At 43.2% G+C, this 27,367-nt stretch overlaps 1 pseudogene; it reads left to right on the forward strand.

The window, feature by feature from the left end:
* The first annotated feature begins 13,828 nt into the window (after positions 1–13,828).
* Positions 13,829–22,314, forward strand: LOC115134672 (snRNA-activating protein complex subunit 5-like; annotated as a pseudogene).
* The last annotated feature ends 5,053 nt before the right edge of the window (positions 22,315–27,367 follow it).

The following is a 27,367-nucleotide window of genomic DNA, read 5'->3' on the forward strand; positions in this document are numbered from 1 at the left end:
CCCCTATTGATTAGACCAATCGAGTTGTTTCAGATCTATACAACTGACTAGGGAGGAGGGGTTAGGGGTTATTCAGGACAGGACCTAACTATACTGGGGAGGAGGGGTTAGGGGTTATTCAGGACAGGACCTAACTATACTGGGGAGGAGGGGTTAGGGGTTATTCAGGACAGGACCTAACTATACTGGGGAGGAGGGGTTAGGGGTTATTCAGGACAGGACCTAACTATACTGGGGAGGAGGGGTTAGGGGTTATTCAGGACAGGACCCTAACTATACTGGGGAGGAGGGGTTAGGGGTTATTCAGGGCCTAACTATACTGGGGAGGAGGGGTTAGGGGTTATTCAGGGCCTAACTATACTGGGGAGGAGGGGTTAGGGGTTATTCAGGGCCTAACTATACTGGGGAGGAGGGGTTAGGGGTTATTCAGGACAGGACCTAACTATACTGGGGAGGAGGGGTTAGGGGTTGCTCAGGGCCTAACTATACTGGGGAGGAGGGGTTAGGGGTTATTCAGGACAGGACCTAACTATACTGGGGAGGAGGGGTTAGGGGTTATTCAGGACAGGCCCTAACTATACTGGGGAGGAGGGGTTAGGGGTTATTCAGGACAGGCCCTAACTATACTGGGGAGAAGGGGTTAGGGGGTTGATTCAGGGCCTAACTATACTGGGGAGGAGGGGTTAGGGGTTACTGGGGAGGAGGGGTTAGGGACAAGGCCTAACTATACTGGGGAGGAGGGGTTTGGGGTTATTCAGGACATGCCCTAACTATACTGGGGAGGAGGGGTTTAGGGGTTATTCAGGACATGCCCTAACTATACTGGGGAGGAGGGGTTAGGGGTTATTCAGGACAGGACCTAACTATACTGGGGAGGAGGGGTTAGGGGGGGTTATTCAGGACATGCCCTAACTATACTGGGGAGGAGGGGTTAGGGGTTATTCAGGACAGGGCCTAACTATACTGGGGAGGAGGGGTTAGGGGTTATTCAGGACAGGCCCTAACTATACTGGGGAGGAGGGGTTAGGGGTTATTCAGGACAGGGCCCTAACTATACTGGGGAGGAGGGGTTAGGGGTTATTCAGGACAGGCCCTAACTATACTGGGGAGGAGGGGTTAGGGGTTATTCAGGACAGGGCCTAACTATACTGGGGAGGAGGACAGGTTGGGGAGAAGGGGGGGTTATTCAGGACAGGCCCTAACTATACTGGGGAGGAGGGGTTAGGGGTTATTCAGGACAGGACCTAACTATACTGGGGAGGAGGGGTTAGGGGTTATTCAGGACAGGCCCTAACTATACTGGGGAGGAGGGGTTAGGGGTTTTCAGGACAGGGCCTAACTATACTGGGGAGGAGGGGTTAGGGGTTATTCAGGACAGGCCCTAACTATACTGGGGAGGAGGGGTTAGGGGTTATTCAGGCCCTAACTATACTGTGGAGGAGGGGTTAGGGGTTATTCAGGGCCTAACTATACTGCGGAAGGAGGGGTTAGGGGTTGCTCAGTGCCTAACTATACTGGGGAGGAGGGGTTAGGGGTTATTCAGGACAGGACCTAACTATACTGGGGAGGAGGGGTTAGGGGTTGTTCAGGGCCTAACTATACTGGGGAGGAGGGGTTAGGGGTTATTTAATTCAAATGAGTTTCTCATTGAAAGATGGGAATTGGTAGAATTCTAGCTGAACATCTAAAGGAGAACTCTACCGTGGTTTTGAAATCCACACCACATACAGTATACCATTTAAAACAAACATGTCAGGGTTGCTGCTTATAGAGACACAGTCTCAGAATATCAGAAAGGTGTATATTTTCAGTAGCATGTCTGTACTTTCTTACATTTGTCATTTAACCAAGGATGATGCCAGTTATACCAAAACAGCAGACAACACAGAGATCTCCAAGTTGTAATGTTGAACCAACGGACAAATGGCAACAGAATAATAATAATAATAGGGGTTAATCAGAACAGAATATCTTGGGACCAGTGTTGTAATCATATGTAGCCTGTATAGCTACGTGTTCATTATTAGTCTCCATGGATGTGGAGGTTCTATCCACCACCATTGAACATGAACAACTGGGGAGTACCTTGGTGTTCCTTTCTTTTGATAGCCTGTATATTACGTTCAGAAGCATATCTCTTGTGTATTTATTTTACAGCCTTGTCTCACGTGCTAATGGGATTTATGCTGCAGGCTATCGTAAAGCTGAGAAAGATGGCAGCTGGGTTTTTACCCCACTTATAATATTTTACTCAGAGAAATGCTCCCATTATTTTTTTAGTTATTCGAGGAGAAAGAGAACAACATTTCAGTCAAATCCAAACTACGCAAAGGCAGCATTGATCTCTTGGTCCAGAAACCACATCAAGCCTGAAGAAGCATCTGGAGTTTGTGCACAAAGGCAGCATTGATCTCTTGGTCCAGAAACCACATCAAGCCTGAAGAAGCATCTGGAGTTTGTGCACAAAGGCAGCATTGATCTCTTGGTCCAGAAACCACATCAAGCCTGAAGAAGCATCTGGAGTTTGTGCACAAAGCGTGAAAGAAGAGAATCTAAACACGCTATAATAAACAAAGATGCATAAATATTACGTCTAACAAAATGTCCAAGTTAACAATTGAAATGTCTGAAATGCAGTTCAAAACAGAAATAACGACATTAACATGCTAAGAATGTGAGAGTAGGGTCTCGAACCCACCAGAATGTTTGGTGAATGTGAGAGTAGGGTCTCGAACCCACCAGAATGTTTGGTGAATGGGAGGAGGGGTAGGGTCTCGAACCTAACACCAGAATGTTTGGTGAATGTGAGGGGAGTAGGGTCTCAGAACCCACTAACTATACCAGAATGTTTGGTGAATGTGAGAGTAGGGTCTCGAACCCACCAGAATGTTTGGTGAATGTGAGAGTATTGGTGGTCCTGGGTTTGAACCCACCAGAATGTTTGGTGAATGTGAGAGTAGGGTCTCTGATATAACCCACCAGAAAATGTTTGGTGAATGTGAACATCTAAAGGGTCTCGAACCCACCAGAATGTTTGGTGAATGTGAGATGTAGGGTCTCGAACCCAGTCCAGAAATGTTTGGTGAATTTTGAGAGTAGGGTCTCGAACCCACCAGAATGTTTGGTGAATGTGAGTTGTAGGGTTGAACAACCACCAGAATGTTTGGTGAATTTGAGAGTAGGGTCTCGAACCCACCAGAATGTTTGGTGAATGTGAGAGTAGGGTTCTATCCACCACCAGAATGTTTGTGTTCCTTTCTTTTTGAATGTGAGAGTAGGGTCTCGAACCCACCAGAATGTTTGGTGAATGTGAGAGTAGGGTCCCTTATAAACCCACCAGAATGTTTGGTGAATGTGAGAGTAGGGTCTCAAACCCACCAGAATGTTTGGTGAATATGAGAGTGCACAAAGGCAGGGTCTCGAAACCCACCAGAATGTTTGGTGAATAGGAGAGTAGGGTCTCAGAAAACCCAGCCAGAATGTTTGTGAATGTGAGCATTGATCTAGGGTCCAGAAACCCACCAGAATGTTTGGTGAATGGCAGCATTGTAGGGTCTCAGAAACCCAGCCAGAATGTTTGGTGAATGTGAGAAACCACATCAAGCCTGGGTCTGGAACCCAGGCAGAATGTTTGGTGAATATGAGAGTAGGGTCAAAGGCAGCATTGACCCAGAAACCCAGAATGTTTGGTGAATGTGAAAGAAGAGGTCTAAACCCACCAGAATGTTTGGTGAATGTCCAAGTTAGGGTCTCGAACCCACCAGAATGTTTGGTGAATGTGAGAGTAGGGTCTCGAACCCACCAGAATGTTTGGTGAATGTGAGAGTAGGGTCTCGAACCCACCAGAATGTTTGGTGAATGTGAGAGTAGGGTCTCGAACCCACCAGAATGTTTGGTGAATGTGAGAGTAGGGTCTCGAACTCACCAGAATGTTTGGTGAATTGAGAGTAGGGTCTCGAACCCACCAGAATGTTTGGTGAATGTGAGAGTAGGGTCCCGAACCCACCAGAATGTTTGGTGAATGTGAGAGTAGGGTCTCGAACCCACCAGAATGTTTGGTGAATGTGAGAGTAGGGTCTCGAACCCACCAGAATGTTTGGTGAATGTGAGAGTAGGGTCTCGAACTCACCAGAATGTTTGGTGAATTTGAGAGTAGGGTCTCGAACCCACCAGAATGTTTGGTGAATGTGAGAGTAGGGTCTCGAACCCACCAGAATGTTTGGTGAATGTGAGAGTAGGGTCTCGAACCCACCAGAATGTTTGGTGAATGTGAGAGTAGGGTCCCGAACCCACCAGAATGTTTGGTGAATGTGAGAGTAGGGTCTCGAACCCACCAGAATGTTTGGTGAATGTGAGAGTAGGGTCCGAACCCACCAGAATGTTTGGTGAATGTGAGAGTAGGGTCTCGAACCCACCAGAATGTTTGGTGAATATGAGAGTAGGGTCTCAAACTCACCAGAATGTTTGGTGAATGTTGATGGAATATTCTCCTAACTCACAGAAACTGGACACATTCATTTCTTTGTTCCCATGAAGTGTGTCTAGAACATTATTATTTTAAGTTCTGAGAACATTGTAACCATGTTCTGGGTAAGTTCTATGTGACATTAAGTGAATGGTCTCTTGGAAACATTCCTTGCACATAACGAGAACATTCCTATGAAAACGTTAGTTAATGAACTAAACTCTTAAGGGAACTTTCTCACATTGTGGGAATGTTTGTTGTTAGCTGGGTTCTGTTATGTTCATATTCTCTTTCTCTCTCCCTCTCTCCATCTGTGGTTGTTGGCTAGATAACTTCAGCAACATTGTATATGTTTGTCAAGAAAAGTGTAAAAATAGGGAAAAACTATAGAAATGTATTTTAGGCTGAAATTCAATTTCGGAATATGAGTCACCATACTAGAACATTAACAAGTTCTGAGAACATGGTAACCACTTTCTGGGAAAGTTATATTTGACATTAAGTGAATGGTCTCTTGAAGCATTCCTTGCACATCACGGGAACATTCTTATCAACGACCTAATGAGACTCTTAAGGGAACATTCTCTAAAGTTGTGGGAACGTTTATCGTTAGCTGGGAAGTGCCTTTTAACTTTTCAAATAATTTGTAAGACATTACAATTACATTCCGTCTTTTCAACTTCTCTGATTGTTAAAGAGCTAAATAAACGATCAATCATCTCATTAACTGTCTGTTTTATTATATTAAATTGTTATTATATATTTTTTTTTAAACACTGGCATATTAACAGACAACTTGGTTTCTTTCTGCCCAAAATGAAGAAAATCTGTTCAAAATGGTAGGATCAGAGCCCACTGTAAATTTGTGGCAAATGGTATTATAATTTAGAGGTTGACATCTCCACACGCTTTCCATAAAGATTGTCATTAACTCTCCTTTAAGGGGGTTGGTGTAGATATTGCATCTGGACAAAAAAGAAAAAGTAGTTTATTTAATTAATTACATTTTTATTAAAAGTTGATAACAAAACAAAGATCATGACAATAATAACTCTGCTTCCACAATCACACAAAACAGTAACACAAGGAAAAAATACATTTATATGAGAGAAAAAGGGATACGAATCGCATCAATTTAAGAGTAGAAAGGGAAAATATGTACTGACACTTAAAAACAACTCATATTACCTCATTTAATCTACTGACACTACTAGAAAACAACTCTTATGAAGTGTTTAAAGCACTGTCGAACCATTTAACTTGTCCTTTTCAGTTTCCAGGAACCGGATTGTCCTCGACTATAAAGCATGCTCAATGGAAACTCCAGGACGAGGCTTAATGGTTTAAGCCCTGTCTCACAATCAACCACAGTTTTGCTCAGGGGCAGAACAACAGATTTGACCTTCTCAGCTCGGGGATTTCCAGTAACCAGCCACTGTGTAACGACACCCCCGGACAGGGACAAACCACTTTGCCAAAGCAGAAACCACTAGAAAGACAATTTCTGTCCTCTCCCCTTTAGGAAAGGGCTGGGACCTGATGAATCCTGGCTGTCCACATTCCACCTGGTTGTCCTGCTACTCCAGAACCTGGCAGCTTGGAACCAGACAGTCCCCGTCTGTTTTAAACAGCCTGTTACCTTGCACCCATGACAGTGCCCCAGTCTGTTTTAAACAGCCTGTTACCTTGCACCATGACAGTCCCCGTCTGTTTTAAACAGCCTGTTACCTTGCACCATGACAGTCCCCGTCTGTTTTAAACAGCCTGTTACCTTGCACCATGACAGTCCCCGTCTGTTTTAAACAGCCTGTTACCTTGCACCATGACAGTCTCAGTCTAACCCCTTTTCCACATATTGTTAAGTTATGGCCTTATTCCAAAATTTATTCAATAACAATAATTACCACATAACGATGCAGCAATATCACATTTACATAAATATTCAGACCCTTTACTCAGTACTTTGTTGAAGCACCTTTGACAGTGATTCCAGCCTTGAGTCTTCTTGGGTATGACGCTACAAGCTTGGCACACCTGTTTTCTGGAGTATCTCCCATTCTTCTCTGCAGATCCTCTCAAGATCTGTCAGGTTGGATGGGGAGCGTCGCTGCACAGCTATTTTCAGGTCTCTCCAGAGATGTTCGATCGGGTTCAAGTCCGGGCTTTGGCTGGGCCACTCAAGGACATTCAGAGACTTGTCCCAAAGCCACTCCTTCGTTGTCTTGGCTGTGTGCTTAAGGTCGTTGTCCTGTTGGAAGGCGAACCTCCGCTCCAGTCTGAGCGCTCTGGAGCAGGTTTTCATGAAGGATATCTCTGTACCTTGCTCCATTCATCTTTCCCTCGATCCTGATTAGTCTCCCAGTCCCTGCTGCTGAAAAACATCCCCACAGCATGATGCTGCCTCCACCGTGCATCACTGTACAGATGATGCCAGGTTTCCTCCAGATGCTTGGCATTCAAGCCTTCAGAATTCAATCTTGGTTTCATCAGACCAGAGAATCTTGTTTCTCATGGTCTGAGAGTCTTTAGGTGACTTTTGGCAAACTCCAAGTGGGCTGTCATGTGCCTTTTCCTGAGAAGCTTCGGTTTGGCCACTCTACCATAAAGGCCTGATTGGTGGAGTGCTGCAGAGATAGTTGTCCATCTGGAATGTTCTCCCATCTCCACAGAGGAACTCTGTCAGAGTGGCCATCGGGTTCTTGGTCACCTCCCTCACCAAGGCCCTTCTCCCCAGATTGCTCAGTTTGACCGGGCGGCCAGCTCTAGGAAAAGTCTTGGTGGTTCCAAACTTCTTCCATTTAAGAATGATGGGGGTCACTGTGTTCTTGGGGACCTTCAATGCTGCAGAAATGTTTTGGTACCCTTCCCCAGATCAGTGCATTGACACAATCCTGTCTCTGAACTCTACGGACAATTCTATCAACCTCATGGCTTGATTTTTGCTCTGACATGCACTGTCTGCTGTTGGACATTATATAGACAGATGTGCACCTTTCCAAATCATGTCTAATCAATTTAATTTACCACAGGTGGACTCCAATCAAGTTGTAGAAACATCTCAAGGATGATCAATGTAAACAGGATGCACCTGCGCTCAATTTCATGTCTCATAGCAAAGGGTCTGAATACTTATGTAAAAAAGGTATTTCTGTTTTTTATTTTTATAAAATACTAAAATTTCTACAAAGCTCTTTTCGCTTTGTCATTATGGGCTATTGTGTGTAGATTGCTGAGGAATTTACTTAATCCATTTTTAGAATAAGTCAGTAACGTAACAAAATGTGGAAAAGGTCAAGGGGTCTGAAAACATGTACATATTATATACAGAACCAGTCAAAGGTTTGGACACACCTACTCATTCAAGGGTTTTTCTTTATTTGTACTCTTTTTCACATTGTAGAATAATATTGAAGATGTCAAAACTATAAAATAACAACACATATGGAATCATGTAGTAACCAAAATAGTGTGAAACAAATCTAAATATATTTTAGATTTGAGATTCTTCAAAGTAGCCACCCTTTGCCTTGATGACAGCTTTGCACACTCTTGGCATTCTCTCAACCAGCTTCATGCGGTAGTCACCTGGAATGCATTTAAATTAATAGGTATGCCTTTTTAAAAGTTAATTTGGGGAATTTCTTTCCTTCTTAATGCGTTTGAGCCAATCAGTTGTGCTGTGACAAGGTAAGGGCGGTATACAGAAGATAGCCTTATTTGTAAAAGCCCAAGTCCATATTATGGCAAGAACAGCTCAAATAAGCAAAGATTAAAAAATATATATATATATATATTTTTAAATCTTTGCTTATTATGTATATAAATATATATATATATACACCTTTATTTAACTAGACAAGTCAGTTAAGAACAAATTCTTATTTTCAATGACGGCCTAGGAACAGTGGGTTAACTGCCTTGTTCAGGTGCAGAACGACAGATTTTTACCTTGTCAGCTCGGGGATTCGATCTTGCAATTCAGAACATTTCAAGAACATTGAAAGTTTCTTCAGTGCAGTCAGAAAGACCATAAAGAGCTACGATGAAACTGAAACTGAAAGGAAGACACAGAGTCACCTTTGTTGCAGATAAGTTCATTAGTTACCAGCCTCAGAAATTGCAGCCCAAATACATGCTTCACAGAGTTCAAGTAACAGACACATCTCAACATCAACTATTCAGATGAGACTGCGTGAATCAGGCCTTCGTGGTCGAATTGCTGCAAAGAAACCACTACTAAAGGACACCAATAAGAAGAGACTTGCTTGTGCCAAGAAACATGAGCAATATACATTAGACAGGTGGGAATCTGTCCTTTGGTCTGATGAGTCCAAACTTGAGATTTTTGGTCCCAACCGCCGTGTCTTTGTGAGACACAGAGTAGATGAACGGATGATCTCTGCATGTGTGGTTCCAACTGTGAAGCATGGAGGAGGAGGGGGGATGGTGTGGGGGTGCTTTGCTGTTGACACTGTCAGTGATTTATTTTGAATTCAAGGCAAACTTAAACAGCATGGTTACCGCAGGATTCTACAGCAATACGCCATCCCATCTGGTTTGTGCTTAGTGGGACTATCATTTGTTTTTCAACAAGATAATGACCCAACACACCTCCAGGCTGTGTAAGGGCTATTTGACCAATAAGGATCCACAATCACCTGACCTCAACCCAATTGAGATGGTTTGGCCGAAGAGTGAAGGAAAAGCAGCTCAACAAAAAAAAGTGCTCAACATATATGGCAACTCCTTCAAGACTGCTGGAAAAGCATTCCAGGTGACAGGTGAAGCTGGTTGAGAGAATGCCAAGTGTGCAAATCTGTCATCAAGGCAAACGGTGGCCACTTTGAAGAGTCTAAAAAATAAAATAAACGTTGATATGTTTAACACTTTTTTGGTTACTACATGACTCCATATGTGTTATGTCATAGTTGTGTAAAAAGAAAGGAAAAGGCTGGAATGAGTATGTGTGTGCAAACCTTTGACTGGTACTGTATGTTCAATCACAAGAAGGGTCTGAATGTAATGAAGTCGGAGACCACAAGGTGTCACCAAAGGATCACGTCAAGCTGTTGTGGACGGCAACTAGAACCGGAAATGTCTGGAAGCAACCCACGTGAATGAATGAATGACGGAGGCTACAACAACATTAGATAATATTGCTAACCGGCTTAATGCACAAAGCCTAGTTTCTTCCCAAACATTACGAGTAGCAGTTTAAAACCAACAGTATGGTACAGTACAACGTTATAACGTAACATGAGGTAGCTTGCTTATGGCTAGCCATCACCATTCAACCAAAGCCTGCACCAACTTGGAATGTGCACGTAGCTAGCCTGCAAGTAGCCTTGGATTTGTTTCTGCTACAAATAGGAGATACACAAACGGGCGTTTTTGTAACGGTAAAGCACTTGTTGTGAACTATTTACAATACCATTGTGCATGATTTTACAAACCCGATATTGTTGTTGGTAGCATATTAGCTAGCTTCAGATAAGGTTATGTTTCCTGATTGATGTTCCGTCTTTCTCAAAGGAAGTAAGTGGTTTTTGAGCTATTCATTATTTATTTATTTATCTCTACAGAGGGATTTTGAATTATGTTTTGGCGGGAATGTTATCTTAATTAGACTCATTCAGCACATCCCTCATCAATACATCCTAACAACATATGTTATCTACTGTTTATTTTTTTTAAATGTACTCAACTAGTCCCTTGATCATAAGTCTCTGTTCCATTACATTAGAGCCCCAAAGTGGAGGCGTCCCATAAAACCTAGCAGTCAAATAGGGAAATGGTTCCAATAGTTTTTCCACCATTCATTTTCCCATAGGGGATTTTTAGAGACACTTAAAATAAGGGCTGTGTTTCCTGTAGGCTTAACTTTATCTCTCTCAGACACAGTAAGGAACCAATATACTCAGTCAGTTAGGAAAGCTAAGGGTAGCTTTTTCAAACAGATATTTTCATCCTGTAGCACTAATTCCAAAAAGTTCTGGGACACTGTAAAGTCCATGGAGAATAAGAACACCTCCTGCCAGCTGCACTGAGGATAGGAAACACCACTGATAAATCTACCATTTCAAATGCTTATTTTCCACAGCTGGCCATGCTTTCCACCTGGCTACCCCTACCAACATCCCCTGCAGCAACTTGCCCGCTTCTCCTCTGCAACATCTGGATCCCTACAAATCAACAGGACGAGACAATCTGGACCCTCACTTTCTATAATTATCTGCTGAAATTGCTGCGACCCCTACTACTAGCCTATATATATATATATATATTTTTTTACCTTTATTTTACTAGGCAAGTCAGTTAAGAACAAATTCTTAGTTAAATTCAAATTCTTATTTTCAATGACGGCCTAGGAACAGTGGGTTCCTGTTCAGGGGCAGAACGACAGATTTGTACCTTGTCAGCTCGGGGATTCGAACTTGCAACCTTTCGGTTACTAGTCCAACGCTCTAACCACTAGGCTACCCTGCCGCCCCTATTCAACCTCTCTTTTGTATCGTCTGAGATCCCCAAAGATTGGAACGCTGCCGCGGTCATCCCCTCTTCAAAGGGAGTGACATGCTAGACCCAAACTGTTTACAGACCTGTATCTATCCTACCCTGCCTTTCTAAAATCTTCGAAAGCCAAGTTAACAAACAGATCACCGACCATTTAGAATCCCATCGTACCTTCTCCACTATACAATCTGGTTTCATGGGTGCACCTCAGCCATGCTCAAGGTACTAAACGATATCATAACCGCCATCGATAAAAGACATTACTGTGCAGCTGTATTCATCGACCTTGCCAAGGCTTTTGACTCTGTCAATCACCGCATTCTTATCGGCAGACTCAACAGCCTTGGCTTCTCAAATGATTGCCTCGCCTGGTTCACCAACTACTTCTCAGACAGAGTTCAGTGTGTCAAATCGTAGGGCCTGTTGTCCGGACCTCTGGCAGTCTATGGGGGTACCACAGGGTTAAATTCTCGGGCCGTCTCTTTTCTCTGTATATATCAATGATGTCGCTCTTGCTGCTGGTGATTCACTGATCCACCTCTACACAGACGGCACCATTCTGTATACTTCTGGCCCTTCTTTGGGCACTGTGCTAACAAACCTCCAAATGAGCTTCAATGCCATACAACACTCCTTCAGAGGCCTCCAGCTGCTTTTAAATGCAAGTAAAACTAAGTGCATGTTCTTCAACCGATTGCTGCCCGCACCCTCTCGCCAGACTCACTACTCTGGACAGTTCTGACTTAGAATATGTGGACAACTATAAATACCTAGGTGTCTGGTTAGACTGTTTACTCTCCTTCCAGACTCATATTCAAATCAAATTTATTTATATAGCCCTTCGTACATCAGCTGATATCTCAAAGTGCTGTACAGAAACCCAGCCTAAAACCCCAAACAGCAAGCAATGCAGGTGTAGAAGCACGGTGGCTAGGAAAAACTCCCTAGAAAGGCCAAAACCTAGGAAGAAACCTAGAGAGGAACCAGGCTATGTGGGGTGGCCAGTCCTCTTCTGGCTGTGCCGGGTGGAGATTATAACAGAACATGGCCAAGATGTTCAAATGTTCATAAATGACCAGCATGGTCGAATAATAATAAGGCAGAACAGTTGAAACTGGAGCAGCAGCACGGCCAGGTGGACTGGGGACAGCAAGGAGTCATCATGTCAGGTAGTCCTGGAGCATGGTCCTAGGGCTCAGGTCCTCCGAGAGAGAGAAAGAAAGAGAGAAGGAGAGAATTAGAGAACGCACACTTAGATTCACACAGGACACCGAATAGGACAGGAGAAGTACTCCAGATATAACAAACTGACCCTAGCCCCCCGACACATAAACTACTGCAGCATAAATACTGGAGGCTGAGACATATATATTAAGCATCTCCAATCCAAAATGTAATCTAGAATCGGCTTCCTATTTCGCAACAAAGCATCCTTCACTCATGCTGCCAAACACCCTCGTAAAACTGACCATACTACCGATCCTCGACTTTGGCGGTGTCATTTACAAAATAGCCTCCAACACTCAGCAAATTGGATGCAGTCTATCACAGTGCCATCCGTTTTGTCACCAAAGCCCCATATACTACCCACCACTGCAACCTGTATGTTCTCGTTGGCTAGCCCTCACTACATATTCGTCGCCAAACCCACTGGCTCTAGGTCATCTATAAGTCTATGCTAGGTAAAGCGCCACCTCAGCTCACTGGTCACAATAGCAGCACCCACCCGTAGCTTGCGCTCCAGTAGGTATATTTCACTGGTCATCCCCAAAGCCAACACCTACTTTGGCCGCCTTTCCATCCAGTTCTCTGCTGCCAATGACTGGAACAAATTGCAAAATTCACTGAAGCTGGAGTCTTATATCTCCCTCAATAACTTTAAGCATCAGCTGTCAGAGCAGCTCACAGATCACTGTACCTGTACACAGCCCATCTGTAAATAGCCCATCCAGCTACCTCATCCCCATATTATTACTTACCCTCTTGCTCTTTTGCACCACAGTATCTCTACCTGCACATCATCAGCTGCTCATCTATCACTCCAGTGTTAATGCTAAATTGTAATTATTTTTTGCCTCTATGGCCTATTTATTGCCTTACTCTTCTACATTTGCACACAATGTACATAGATTTTTCTATTGTGTTATTGACTGTACGTTTGTTTATGTGTAACTCTGTGTTGTTGTTTGTGTCCCACTGCTTTGTTTTATCTTGTCCAGGTCGCAGTTGAAAATGAGAACTTGTTCTCAACTGGCCTACCTGGTTAAATAAGGTGTTCTCAACTGGCCTACCTGGTTAAATAAAGGTGTTCTCAACTGGCCTACCTGGTTAAATAAAGGTGTTCTCAACTGGCCTACCTGGTTAAATAAAGGTGTTCTCAACTGGCCTACCTGGTTAAATAAAGGTGTTCCCAACTAGCCTACCTGGTTAAATAAAGGTTTAAAAAAAATCTCTCTCTCTCTCTCTCATATATATATAAAATTAAATATTCAACTGGTGTATTTAGCATTTCTGAAATTATTTTGATGTGATATGAAAGTCTCTCCCTCTCAGTATATAGATAAACAATAAGGTCCAAGGGGGAGTGGTATATGGCTAATATATCATGGCTAAGGACTTTTTTTATGCATGACACAATGCGGAGTCCCTGGATACAGCCCTTAGCTGTGGTATATTGGCCATATACCACAAACCCCGGAGGTGCCTTATTGCTGGTGACCAACTTAATTAGAGCAGTAGAAATATGTTTTGTCATACCTGTGGTATACGGTATACCACGGCTGTCAGCCAATCAGCATTCAGGGCTGGAACCACCCAGTTTATAATAATGGTTGAACTCCACCAGGCACCATGTTGAGTCGTCTACAGGAGCTGAAGGAGGAGAGGAGAATCTCCTGAAGATTAAAGTTATGCTGCAGGACCAACTCAACAGACTCGAGGTACGTCTACAGTCTACACTCCTGAATAGATTAGCCTCTGCAGTGGAAGCTTTTATACATCCAATCAATCAAGTTAGATCAGCAATTACTCCGAGGAGGGGAGGGAAGGCCACTGTCTGGTCCAACGCAGGGCCTCTGTCTGGTCCAACGCAGGGCCGCTGTCTGGTCCAACGCAGGGCCGCTGTCTGGTCCAACGCAGGGCCGCTGTCTGGTCCAACGCAGGGCCGCTGTCTGGTCCAACGCAGGGCCGCTGTCTGGTCCAACGCAGGGCCGCTGTCTGGTCCAACGCAGGGCCGCTGTCTGGTCCAACGCAGGGCCACTGTCTGGTCCAACGCAGGGACATCTGTAGTATATATTGTTCAGTATAGTAGGGTTAGTATGTAGTATATATTATTGTTCAGTATAGTAGGGTCAGTATGTAGTATATTGTTGTTTAATGTAGTAGGGTCAGTATGTAGTAGGCTCAGGGTATGTAGTATATATTGTTGTTTAATGTAGTAGGGTCAGTATGTAGTATATATTGTTGTTCAGTATAGTAGGGTTAATATGTAGTATATATTGTTGTTCAGTATAGTAGGGTTAATATGTAGTATATATTGTTGTTCAGTATAGTAGGGTTAGTATGTAGTATATATTGTTGTTTAATGTAGTAGGGTCAGTATGTAGTATATATTGTTGTTCGGTATAGTAGGGTCAGTATGTAGTATATATTGTTGTTCGGTACAGTAGGGTCAGTATGTAGTATATATTGTTGTTTAATGTAGTAGGGTTAATATGTAGGATATACAGTTGAAGTCGGAAGTTTACATACACTTAGGTTGGAGTCATTAAAACTAGTTGTTCAACCACTCCACAAATCTCTTGTTAATAAACTATAGTTTTGGCAAGTCGGTTAGGACATCTACTTTGTGCATGACACAAGTCATTTTTCCAACAATTGTTTACAGACAGATTATTTCACTTATAATTCACTGTATCACAATTCCAGTGGGTCAGAAGTTTACATACACTAAGTTGATTGTGCCTTTAAACAGCTTGGAAAATTCCAGAGAATGATATCATGGCTTTAGAAGCTTCTAAATTACATAATTTGAGTCAATTGGAGGTGTACCTGTGGATGTATTTCAAGGCCTACCTTCAAACTCAGTGCCTCTTTGCTTGACATCATGGGAAAATCAAAAAAAATCAGCCAAGACCAATAAATTCTAGACCTCTACAAGTCTGATTCATCCTTGGGAGCAATTTCCAAATGCATGAAGGTACCACGTTCATCTGTACAAACAATAGTACGCAAGTATAAACACCATGGGACCATGCAGCCGTCATCCCGCTCAGGAAGGAGACGCGTTCTGTCTCCTAGAGATGAATGTACTTGGGTGCGAAAAGTGCAAATCAATTCCAGAACAACAGCAAAGGACATTGTGAAGATGCTGGAGGAAACCGGTACAAAAGTATCGATATCCACAGTAAAACGAGTTCTATATCGACATAACCCGAAAGGTCGCTCAGCAAGGAAAAAGCCACTGCTCCAAAACCACCATAAAAATCCAGACTACGGTTTGCAACTGCACATGGGGACAAAGATCGTACTTTTTGGTCTGATGAAACAAAAATAGAACTGTTTGGCCATAATTATGTTTGGAGGAAAAAGGGGGTCTTGCAAGCCAAAGAACACCATCCCAACCGTGAAGCATGGGGGTGGCAGCATCATGTTGTGGGGGTGCTTTGCTGCAGGAGGGACTGGTGCACTTCACAAAATAGATGGCATCATGAGGAGGGAAAGTTATGTGGATATATTGAAGCAACATCTCAAGACATCAGTCAGCAAGTTAAAAGCTTGGTCATAAATGGGTCTTCCAAATAGACAAGGACCCCAAGCATACTTCCAAATGGGTCTTCCAAATGGACAATGACCCCAAGCATACTTCCAAATGGGTCTTCCAAATGGACAATGACCCCAAGCATACTTCCAAATGGGTCTTCCAAATGGACAATGACCCCAAGCATACTTCCAAATGGGTCTTCCAAATGGACAATGACCCCAAGCATACTTCCAAATGGGTCTTCCAAATGGACAATGACCCCAAGCATACTTCCAAATGGACAATGATCCCAAGCATACTTCCAAATGGGTCTTCCAAATGGACAATGACCCCAAGCATACTTCCAAATGGGTCTTCCAAATGGACAATGACCCCAAGCATACTTCCAAATGGATAATGACCACAAGCATACTTCCAAAATTGTGGCAAAATGGCTTAAGAGCCACAAAGTCAAGGTATTGGAGTGGCCATCACAAAGCCCTGACGTCAATCATATAGAAAATGTGTGGGCAAAACTGAAAAAGCATGTGCGAGCAAGGAGGCCTACAAACCTGACTGAGTTACACCAGCTCTGTCAGGAGGAATGCGCCAAAATTCACCCAACTTATTGTGGAAGGCGCACCGAAATGTATGACCCAAGTTAAACAATTTAAAAGCAATGCTACCAAATACTAATTGAGTGTATGTAAACTTCTGACCCACTGGGAATGTGATGAAAGAAATAAAAGCTGAAATAAATCATTCTCTCTACTATTATTCTGACATTTCACATTCTTATAATAAAGTGGTGATCCGAACTGACCTAAGACAGGGAATTTTTACTAGAATTTAAATGTCAGGAATTGTGAAAAAAATTTGGTTTAGGTGTATGTAAACTTCCCACTTCAACTGTAGTGTTCTGTGTATTAATGTGGTCTGTTCAGTGTATTAGGGTTAGTATGTAGTGTTCAGTGTATTAGGGTTAGTATGTAGTGTTCAGTGTATTAGGGTTAGTATGTAGTGTTCAGTGTATTAGGGTTAGTATGTAGTGTTCAGTGTATTAGGGTTAGTATGTAGTGTTCAGTGTATTAGGGTTAGTATGTAGTGTTCAGTGTATTAGGGTTGTATGTAGTGTTCAGTGTATTAGGGTTAGTATGTAGTGTTCAGTGTATTAGGGTTAGTATGTAGTGTTCAGTGTATTAGGGTTAGTATGTAGTGTTCAGTGTATTAGGGTTAGTATGTAGTGTTCAGTGTATTAGGGTTAGTATGTAGTGTTCAGTGTATTAGGGTTAGTATGTAGTGTTCAGTGTATTAGGGTTAGTATGTAGTGTTCAGTGTATTAGGGTTAGTATGTAGTGTTCAGTGTATTAGGGTTAGTATGTAGTGTTCAGTGTATTAGGGTTAGTATGTAGTGTTCAGTGTATTAGGGTTAGTATGTAGTGTTCAGTGTATTAGGGTTAGTATGTAGTGTTCAGTGTATTAGGGTTAGTATGTAGTGTTCAGTGTATTAGTATGGTTAGTATGTAGTGTTCAGTGTATTAGGGTTAGTATGTAGTGTTCAGTGTATTAGGGTTAGTATGTAGTGTTCAGTGTATTAGGGTTAGTATGTAGTGTTCAGTGTATTAGGGTTAGTATGTAGTGTTCAGTGTATTAGGGTTAGTAGGTGTTCAGTGTATTAGGTTGTATGTAGTGTTCAGTGTATTAGGGTTAGTATGTAGTGTTCAGTGTATTAGGGTTGTAGTGTTCAGTGTATTAGGGTTAGTATGTAGTGTTCAGTGTATTAGGGTTAGTATGTAGTGTTCAGTGTATTAGGGTTAGTATGTAGTGTTCAGTGTATTAGGGTTAGTATGTAGTGTTCAGTGTATTAGGGTTAGTATGTAGTGTTCAGTGTATTAGGGTTAGTATGTAGTGTTCAGTGTATTAGGGTTAGTATGTAGTGTTCAGTGTATTAGGGTTAGTATGTAGTGTTCAGTGTATTAGGGTTAGTATGTAGTGTTCAGTGTATTAGGGTTAGTATGTAGTGTTCAGTGTATTAGGGTTAGTATGTAGTGTTCAGTGTATTAGGGTTAGTATGTAGTGTTCAGTGTATTAGGGTTAGTATGTAGTGTTCAGTGTACTAGGGTTAGTATGTAGTGTTCAGTGTATTAGGGTTAGTATGTAGTGTTCAGTGTATTAGGGTTAGTATGTAGTGTTCAGTGTATTAGGGTTAGTATGTAGTGTTCAGTGTATTAGGGTTAGTATGTAGTGTTCAGTGTATTAGGGTTAGTATGTAGTGTTCAGTGTATTAGGGTTAGTATGTAGTGTTCAGTGTATTAGGGTTAGTATGTAGTGTTCAGTGTATTAGGGTTAGTATGTAGTGTTCAGTGTATTAGGGTTAGTATGTAGTGTTCAGTGTATTAGGGTTAGTATGTAGTGTTCAGTGTATTAGGGTTAGTATGTAGTGTTCAGTGTATTAGGGTTAGTATGTAGTGTTCAGTGTATTAGGGTTAGTATGTAGTGTTCAGTGTATTAGGGTTAGTATGTAGTGTTCAGTGTATTAGGGTTAGTATGTAGTGTTCAGTGTATTAGGGTTAGTATGTAGTGTTCAGTGTATTAGGGTTAGTATGTAGTGTTCAGTGTATTAGGGTTAGTATGTAGTGTTCAGTGTATTAGGGTTAGTATGTAGTGTTCAGTGTATTAGGGTTAGTATGTAGTGTTCAGTGTATTAGGGTTAGTATGTAGTGTTCAGTGTATTAGGGTTAGTATGTAGTGTTCAGTGTATTAGGGTTAGTATGTAGTGTTCAGTGTATTAGGGTTTATGTAGTGTTCAGTGTTCAGTGTATTAGTGTATTAGGGTTAGTATGTAGTGTTCAGTGTATTAGGGTTAGTATGTAGTGTTCAGTGTATTAGGGTTAGTATGTAGTGTTCAGTGTATTAGGGTTAGTATGTAGTGTTCAGTGTATTAGGGTTGGTATGTAGTGTTCAGTGTATTAGGGTTGTATGTAGTGTTGTGTATTAGGGTTAGTATGTAGTGTTCAGTGTATTAGGGTTAGTATGTAGTGTTCAGTGTATTAGGGTTAGTATGTAGTGTTCAGTGTATTAGGGTTAGTATGTAGTGTTCAGTGTATTAGGGTTAGTATGTAGTGTTCAGTGTATTAGGGTTCAGTGTATAGGTAGTGTTCAGTGTATTAGGGTTAGTATGTAGTGTTCAGTGTATTAGGGTTAGTATGTAGTGTTCAGTGTATTAGGGTTAGTATGTAGTGTTCAGTGTATTAGGGTTAGTATGTAGTGTTCAGTGTATTAGGGTTAGTATGTAGTGTTCAGTGTATTAGGGTTAGTATGTAGTGTTCAGTGTATTAGGGTTAGTATGTAGTGTTCAGTGTATTAGGGTTAGTATGTAGTGTTCAGTGTATTAGGGTTAGTATGTAGTGTTCAGTGTATGTAGTGTTTATTAGGTTAGTATGTAGTGTTCAGTGTATAGGGTTAGTATGTAGTGTTCAGTGTATTAGGGTTAGTATGTATTAGGGTGTTCAGTGTATTAGGGTTAGTATGTAGTGTTCAGTGTATTAGGGTTAGTATGTAGTGTTCAGTGTATGTAGTGTTCAGTGTATTAGGGTTAGTATGTAGTGTTCAGTGTATTAGGGTTAGTATGTAGTGTTCAGTGTATTAGGGTTAGTATGTAGTGTTCAGTGTATTAGGGTTAGTATGTAGTGTTCAGTGTATTAGGGTTAGTATGTAGTGTTCAGTGTATGTAGTGTTCAGTGTATTAGGTTAGTATGTAGTGGGTTATGTAGTGTTCAGTGTATGTAGTGTTCAGTGTATTAGGGTTAGTATGTAGTGTTCAGTGTATTAGGGTTAGTATGTAGTGTTCAGGGTGTATTAGTGGGTTAGTATGTAGTGTTCAGTGTATTAGGGTTAGTATGTAGTGTTCAGTGTATTAGGGTTAGTATGTAGTGTTCAGTGTATTAGGGTTAGTATGTAGTGTTCAGTGTATTAGGGTTAGTATGTAGTGTTCAGTGTATTAGGGTTAGTATGTAGTGTTCAGTGTATTAGGGTTAGTATGTAGTGTTCAGTGTATTAGGGTTAGTATGTAGTGTTCAGTGTATTAGGGTTAGTATGTAGTGTTCAGTGTATTAGGGTTAGTATGTAGTGTTCAGTGTATTAGGGTTAGTATGTAGTGTTCAGTGTATTAGGGTTAGTATGTAGTGTTCAGTGTATTAGGGTTAGTATGTAGTGTTCAGTGTATTAGGGTTAGTATGTAGTGTTCAGTGTATTAGGGTTAGTATGTAGTGTTCAGTGTATTAGGGTTAGTATGTAGTGTTCAGTGTATTAGGGTTAGTATGTAGTGTTCAGTGTATTAGGGTTAGTATGTAGTGTTCAGTGTATTAGGGTTAGTATGTAGTGTTCAGTGTATTAGGGTTAGTATGTAGTGTTCAGTGTATTAGGGTTGTATGTAGTGTTCAGTGTATTAGGTTAGTATGTAGTGTTCAGTGTATTAGGGTTAGTATGTAGTGTTCAGTGTATTAGGGTTAGGGTATGTAGTGTTCAGTGTATTAGGGTTAGTATGTAGTGTTCAGTGTATTAGGGTTAGTATGTAGTGTTCAGTGTATTAGGGTTAGTATGTAGTGTTCAGTGTATTAGGGTTAGTATGTAGTGTTCAGTGTATTAGGGTTAGTATGTAGTGTTCAGTGTATTAGGGTTAGTATGTAGTGTTCAGTGTATTAGGGTTAGTATGTAGTGTTCAGTGTATTAGGGTTAGTATGTAGTGTTCAGTGTATTAGGGTTAGTATGTAGTGTTCAGTGTATTAGGGTTAGTATGTAGTGTTCAGTGTATTAGGGTTAGTATGTAGTGTTCAGTGTATTAGGGTTAGTATGTAGTGTTCAGTGTATTAGGGTTAGTATGTAGTGTTCAGTGTATTAGGGTTAGTATGTAGTGTTCAGTGTATTAGGGTTAGTATGTAGTGTTCAGTGTATTAGGGTGTATTAGTGTTCAGGTTAGTATGTAGTGTTCAGTGTATTAGGGTTAGTATGTAGTGTTCAGTGTATTAGGGTTAGTATGTAGTGTTCAGTGTATTAGGGTTAGTATGTAGTGTTCAGTGTATTAGGGTTAGTATGTAGTGTTCAGTGTATTAGTTCAGGTTAGTATGTAGTGTTCAGTGTATTAGGGTTAGTATGTAGTGTTCAGTGTATTAGGGTTAGTATGTAGTGTTCAGTGTATTAGGGTTAGTATGTAGTGTTCAGTGTATTAGGGTTAGTATGTAGTGTTCAGTGAATTAGGGTTAGTATGTAGTGTTCAGTGTATTAGGGTTAGTATGTAGTGTTCAGTGTATTAGGGTTAGTATGTAGTGTTCAGTGTATTAGGGTTAGTATGTAGTGTTCAGTGTATTAATGTGGTCTGAACAGTGTATTAATGTTGTTTTAGTTTGAAGAAGGGGCCCTGAAGTGTATCATCAACGCTCAGACAGAGGAGGGTCCTTCACAACCTGCCAGTCCTCCTGAGGTACTGCATACACACACACACACACACACACACACGTCTCACCCCCCTTCATCTGATAACCTGACTGTGTTCCCTGCAGGTTCTGAACCTGGATGATAAAGTAGTGATCAACCAGACCAGGCTACTGCTGAGTGGTCCTGAAGACTACCACATTGAGGAAGAGGAGGATGTAGATGACAATGAGCTTGAAGCAGTGCCTGAGGAGGAGGAAGATTATTATTGAGTTTATATTAGCACTGAGTGGGCCTGTCCCAAATGGGACCCTATTCCCTATATAGAGAACTATACTATGGGCCCTGGTCAAATGGAACCCTATATAGAGCACTATGGGCCCTGGTCACTATATAGGGAATAAGGAACCCATAGGCCTCTAGACATACACACTGAATGTACAAAACATTAAGAACACCTGCTCATTCCATGACAGACTGACCAGGTGAATCCAGGTGAAAGCTATGATCCCTTATTGATGTCACCTGTTAAATCCACTTCAATCAGTGTAGCTGAAGGGGAGGAGACATGTAGATGAAGGGGAGGAGGTGGGTTAAAGAAGGATTCTTCAGCCTTGAGGCAATTGAGACATGGATTGTGTATTTGTGCCATTCAGAGGGTGATGGAGAAGATATTTCAGTGCCTTTGAACGGGGAATGGTAGTAGGTGCCAGGTGCACCGGTTTGTGTCAAGAACTGCAACGCTGCTGGGTTTTTCACATTCAACAGTTTCCTCTGTGTATCAAGAATGGTCCACCACACAAAGGACCTCCAGCCATCTTGACACAACTGTGGGAAGCGTTGGAGTCAACATGGGCCAGCATCCATGTGAAATGCTTTCGACACCTTGTAGAGTCCAGGCCCCGACGAATTGAGGTTGTTCTGAGAGCAAAAGGGGTCGCACCTCAATATTAGAGAGGATGAGAGGATCAGCAGAGGAATGGGAGGAACTCCCCAAATACAGGTGTGCCAAGCTTGTAGCATCATATCCAAGACTTAAGGCTGTAATTGCTGCCAAAGGTGCTTCAACAAAGTACTGAGTAAAGTGTCTGAATACTTACGTAAAATGTGATATTTCCGTTTTTATTTTTAAATGAATAAATCTAAAGGCCTGTGTTTGCTGTGACATCATGAGCTATTGTGTGTAGATTGAGGGGGGGAAAAACAATTTAATACATTTTAGAATAAGGCTGTAACGTAACGAAATTTGGGGAAATGAAAGGGGTCTGAATACCTTCGGAATGCATTGTATATACAGTGAGTTTCAACAGTATTGGGGAAATGAAAGGGGTCTGAATACCTTCGGAATGCATTGTATATACAGTGAGTTTCAACAGTATTGGGGAAATGAAAGGGGTCTGAATACCTTCGGAATGCATTGTATATACAGTGAGCTTCAACAGTATTGGGGAAATGAAAGGGGTCTGAATAGCACTCCTACCACTGAGGAAGTACAGTTCCCGCTCAGCCCAGTCAAAACTGTTCGCTGCTCTGGCCCCCCAATGGTGGAACAAACTCCCTCACGACGCCAGGACAGCGGAGTCAATCACCACCTTCCGGAGACACCTGAAACCCCACCTCTTTAAGGAATACCTAGGATAGGATAAAGTAATCCCTCTCACCCCCCCTCCCCCTTAAAAGATTTAGATGCACTACTGTTCCACTGGATGTCATAAGGTGAATGCACCAATTTGTAAGTCGCTCTGGATAAGAGCGTCTGCTAAATGACTAATACCTTCGGAATGCATTGTATATACAGTGAGCTTCAACAGTATTGGGGAAATGAAAGGGGTCTGAATACCTTCGGAATGCATTGTATATACAGTGAGCTCCAACAGTATTGGGGAAATGAAAGGGGTCTGAATACCTTCGGAATGCATTGTATATACAGTGAGCTCCAACAGTATTGGGGAAATGAAAGGGGTCTGAATACCTTCGGAATGCATTGTATATACAGTGAGTTTCAACAGTATTGGGACAGTGACATTTTTGTTGTTGCTTTGACTCTGTACTCCAGCACTTTGGATTTGAAATGATACAATGGGGTTAAAGTCAGCTTTAATTTCAGGTGAACCGTTTAGAAGTTACAGCACTTTTTCTACATAGTCCCCCCGTTTTAGGGGCCCAAAAGTATTGGGACAAATTCACTTCTGTATTAAAATAGTCCAAACTTTAGTACTTGGTCCCATATTCATAGCACACAATGACCACATCAAGCTTGTGACTCTACTAACGTGTTGGATGCATTTGCTGTTTGTTTTGATTGTGTTTCAGATCGTTGTGCCAAATAGAAATGACTGATGAACAATGTGCCATTTTGGAGTCACTTTGAATGTCAATAAGAACACTATGTTTCTAAACACTTCTAGATCAATGTGGATGTTACCATGGTTAAGGATAATCCTGAATGAATCGTGAATAATGATGAGTGAGAAAGTTAGACGCACAAATAACCCCCAACAAATATGCTAACCTCCCGTTATTGTAATGGTGAGATGTTATGAGAGTCTTGAGAGTATGATATTTGTGTGTAACATTAGCAGCAGTAACCCAGTTGTTGCCGCAGTAACCCAGTTGTAGCCTCAGTAACCCAGTTGTAGCCTCAGTAACCCAGTTGTTGCCCCAGTAACCCAGTTGTAGCAGCATTAACCCAGTTGTAGCCGCATTAACCCAGTTGTAGCCTCAGTAACCCAGTTGTAGCCTCAGTAACCCAGTTGTTGCCGCAGTAACCCAGTTGTTGCCTCAGTAACCCAGTTGTTGCCGCAGTAACCCAGTTGTAGCCTCAGTAACCCAGTTGTTGCCGCAGTAACCCAGTTGTAGCCCCAGTAACCCAGTTGTAGCCTCAGTAACCCAGTTGTTGCCCCAGTAACCCAGTTGTAGCCTCAGTAACCCAGTTGTTGCCGCAGTAACCCAGTTGTAGCCGCATTAACCCAGTTGTAGCCGCATTAACCCAGTTGTAGCCTCAGTAACCCAGTTGTAGCCTCAGTAACCCAGTTGTTGCCGCAGTAACCCAGTTGTTGCCTCAGTAACCCAGTTGTTGCCGCAGTAACCCAGTTGTAGCCTCAGTAACCCAGTTGTTGCCGCAGTAACCCAGTTGTAGCCCCAGTAACCCAGTTGTAGCCTCAGTAACCCAGTTGTTGCCCCAGTAACCCAGTTGTAGCCTCAGTAACCCAGTTGTTGCCCCAGTAACCCAGTTGTAGCCTAAGTAACCCAGTTGTAGCCACAGTAACCCAGTTGTAGCCACAGTAACCCAGTTGTAGCCCCAGTAACCCAGTTGTAGCCACAGTAACCCAGTTGTAGCCACAGTAACCCAGTTGTAGCCACAGTAACCCAGTTGTAGCCACAGTAACCCAGTTGTAGCCTCAGTAACCCAGTTGTTGCCCCAGTAACCCAGTTGTAGCCTCAGTAACCCAGTTGTAGCCTCAGTAACCCAGTTGTAGCCACAGTAACCCAGTTGTAGCCCCAGTAACCCAGTTGTTGCCGCAGTAACCCAGTTGTAGCACCAGTAACCCAGTTGTAGCCACAGTAACCCAGTTGTAGCCACAGTAGCCCAGTTGTAGCCACAGTAACCCAGTTGTAGCCACAGTAACCCAGTTGTAGCCGCATTAACCCAGTTGTAGCCTCAGTAACCCAGTTGTAGCCACAGTAACCCAGTTGTAGCCCCAGTAACCCAGTTGTAGCCCCAGTAACCCAGTTGTAGCCCCAGTAACCCAGTTGTAGCCACAGTAACCCAGTTGTAGCCGCATTAACCCAGTTGTAGCCTCAGTAACCCAGTTGTAGCCTCAGTAACCCAGTTGTAGCCGCATTAACCCAGTTGTAGCCACAGTAACCCAGTTGTAGCCACAGTAACCCAGTTGTAGCCCCAGTAACCCAGTTGTAGCCTCAGTAACCCAGTTGTTGCCCCAGTAACCCAGTTGTAGCCTCAGTAACCCAGTTGTTGCCGCAGTAACCCAGTTGTAGCCGCATTAACCCAGTTGTAGCCGCATTAACCCAGTTGTAGCCTCAGTAACCCAGTTGTAGCCTCAGTAACCCAGTTGTTGCCGCAGTAACCCAGTTGTTGCCTCAGTAACCCAGTTGTTGCCGCAGTAACCCAGTTGTAGCCTCAGCCAGTTGTTCAGTAACCCAGTTGTAGCCCCAGTAACCCAGTTGTTGTAGTAACCCAGTTGTAGCCCCAGTAACCCAGTTGTAGCCTCAGTAACCCAGTTGTTGCCCCAGTAACCCAGTTGTATCCTCAGTAACCCAGTTGTTGCCCCAGTAACCCAGTTGTAGCCCCAGTAACCCAGTTGTAGCCACAGTAACCCAGTTGTAGCCCCAGTAACCCAGTTGTAGCCCCAGTAACCCAGTTGTAGCCACAGTAACCCAGTTGTAGCCACAGTAACCCAGTTGTAGCCACAGTAACCCAGTTGTAGCCTCAGTAACCCAGTTGTTGCCCCAGTAACCCAGTTGTAGCCTCAGTAACCCAGTTGTAGCCTCAGTAACCCAGTTGTAGCCACAGTAACCCAGTTGTAGCCCCAGTAACCCAGTTGTTGCCGCAGTAACCCAGTTGTAGCACCAGTAACCCAGTTGTAGCCACAGTAACCCAGTTGTAGCCACAGTAACCCAGTTGTAGCCACAGTAGCCCAGTTGTAGCCACAGTAACCCAGTTGTAGCCACAGTAACCCAGTTGTAGCCGCATTAACCCAGTTGTAGCCTCAGTAACCCAGTTGTAGCCTCAGTAACCCAGTTGTAGCCTCAGTAACCCAGTTGTTGCCGCAGTAACCCAGTTGTTGCCTCAGTAACCCAGTTGTTGCCGCAGTAACCCAGTTGTAGCCTCAGTAACCCAGTTGTTGCCGCAGTAACCCAGTTGTAGCCCCAGTAACCCAGTTGTAGCCTCAGTAACCCAGTTGTTGCCCCAGTAACCCAGTTGTAGCCTCAGTAACCCAGTTGTTTCCCCAGTAACCCAGTTGTAGCCTCAGTAACCCAGTTGTAGCCTAAGTAACCCAGTTGTAGCCACAGTAACCCAGTTGTAGCCACAGTAACCCAGTTGTAGCCACAGTAGCCCAGTTGTAGCCACAGTAACCCAGTTGTAGCCACAGTAACCCAGTTGTAGCCGCATTAACCCAGTTGTAGCCTCAGTAACCCAGTTGTAGCCTCAGTAACCCAGTTGTAGCCACAGTAACCCAGTTGTAGCCGCATTAACCCAGTTGTAGCCACAGTAACCCAGTTGTAGCCACAGTAACCCAGTTGTAGCCCCAGTAACCCAGTTGTTGCCGCAGTAACCCAGTTGTAGCACCAGTAACCCAGGTGTTGCCCCAGTAACCCAGTTGTTGCCCCAGTAACCCAGTTGTTGCCCCAGTAACCCAGTTGTTGCCCCAGTAACCCAGTTCTAGCCCCAGTAACCCAGTTCTAGCCCCAGTAACCCAGTTGTTGCTGCAGTAACCCAGTTGTTGCTGCAGTAACCCAGTTCTAGCCCCAGTAACCCAGTTGTTGCCCCAGTAACCCAGTTGTAACCCAGTTGTTGCCGCAGTAACCCAGTTGTAACCCAGTAACCCAGTTGTAGCCCCAGTAACCCAGTTGTTGCCCCAGTAACACAGTTGTTGCCCCAGTAACCCAGTTGTTGCCCCAGTAACCCAGTTGTAGCCCCAGTAACCCCGTTGTAGCCCCAGTAACCCCGTTGTAGCCACAGTAACCCCGTTGTAGCCACAGTAACCCAGTTGTTGCCCCAGTAACCCAGTTGTTGCCGCAGTAACCCAGTTGTTGCCGCAGTAACCCAGTTGTAGCACCAGTAACCCAGGTGTTGCCCCAGTAACCCAGTTGTTGCCCCAGTAACCCAGTTGTTGCCGCAGTAACCCAGTTCTAGCCCCAGTAACCCAGTTGTTGCCCCAGTAACCCAGTTCTAGCCCCAGTAACCCAGTTCTAGCCCCAGTAACCCAGTTGTTGCTGCAGTAACCCAGTTGTTGCTGCAGTAACCCAGTTCTAGCCCCAGTAACCCAGTTGTTGCCCCAGTAACCCAGTTGTAACCCAGTTGTTGCCGCAGTAACCCAGTTGTAACCCAGTTGTAGCCTCAGTAACCCAGTTGTTGCCCCAGTAACCCAGTTGTAGCCACAGTAACCCCGTTGTAGCCACAGTAACCCCGTTGTAGCCACAGTAACCCCGTTGTAGCCACAGTAACCCAGTTGTAGCCACAGTAACCCCGTTGT

The sequence above is a fragment of the Oncorhynchus nerka genome, unplaced genomic scaffold (genome assembly GCF_034236695.1).
Source record: "Oncorhynchus nerka isolate Pitt River unplaced genomic scaffold, Oner_Uvic_2.0 unplaced_scaffold_99___fragment_2___debris, whole genome shotgun sequence".
Taxonomy (NCBI): domain Eukaryota; kingdom Metazoa; phylum Chordata; class Actinopteri; order Salmoniformes; family Salmonidae; genus Oncorhynchus; species Oncorhynchus nerka.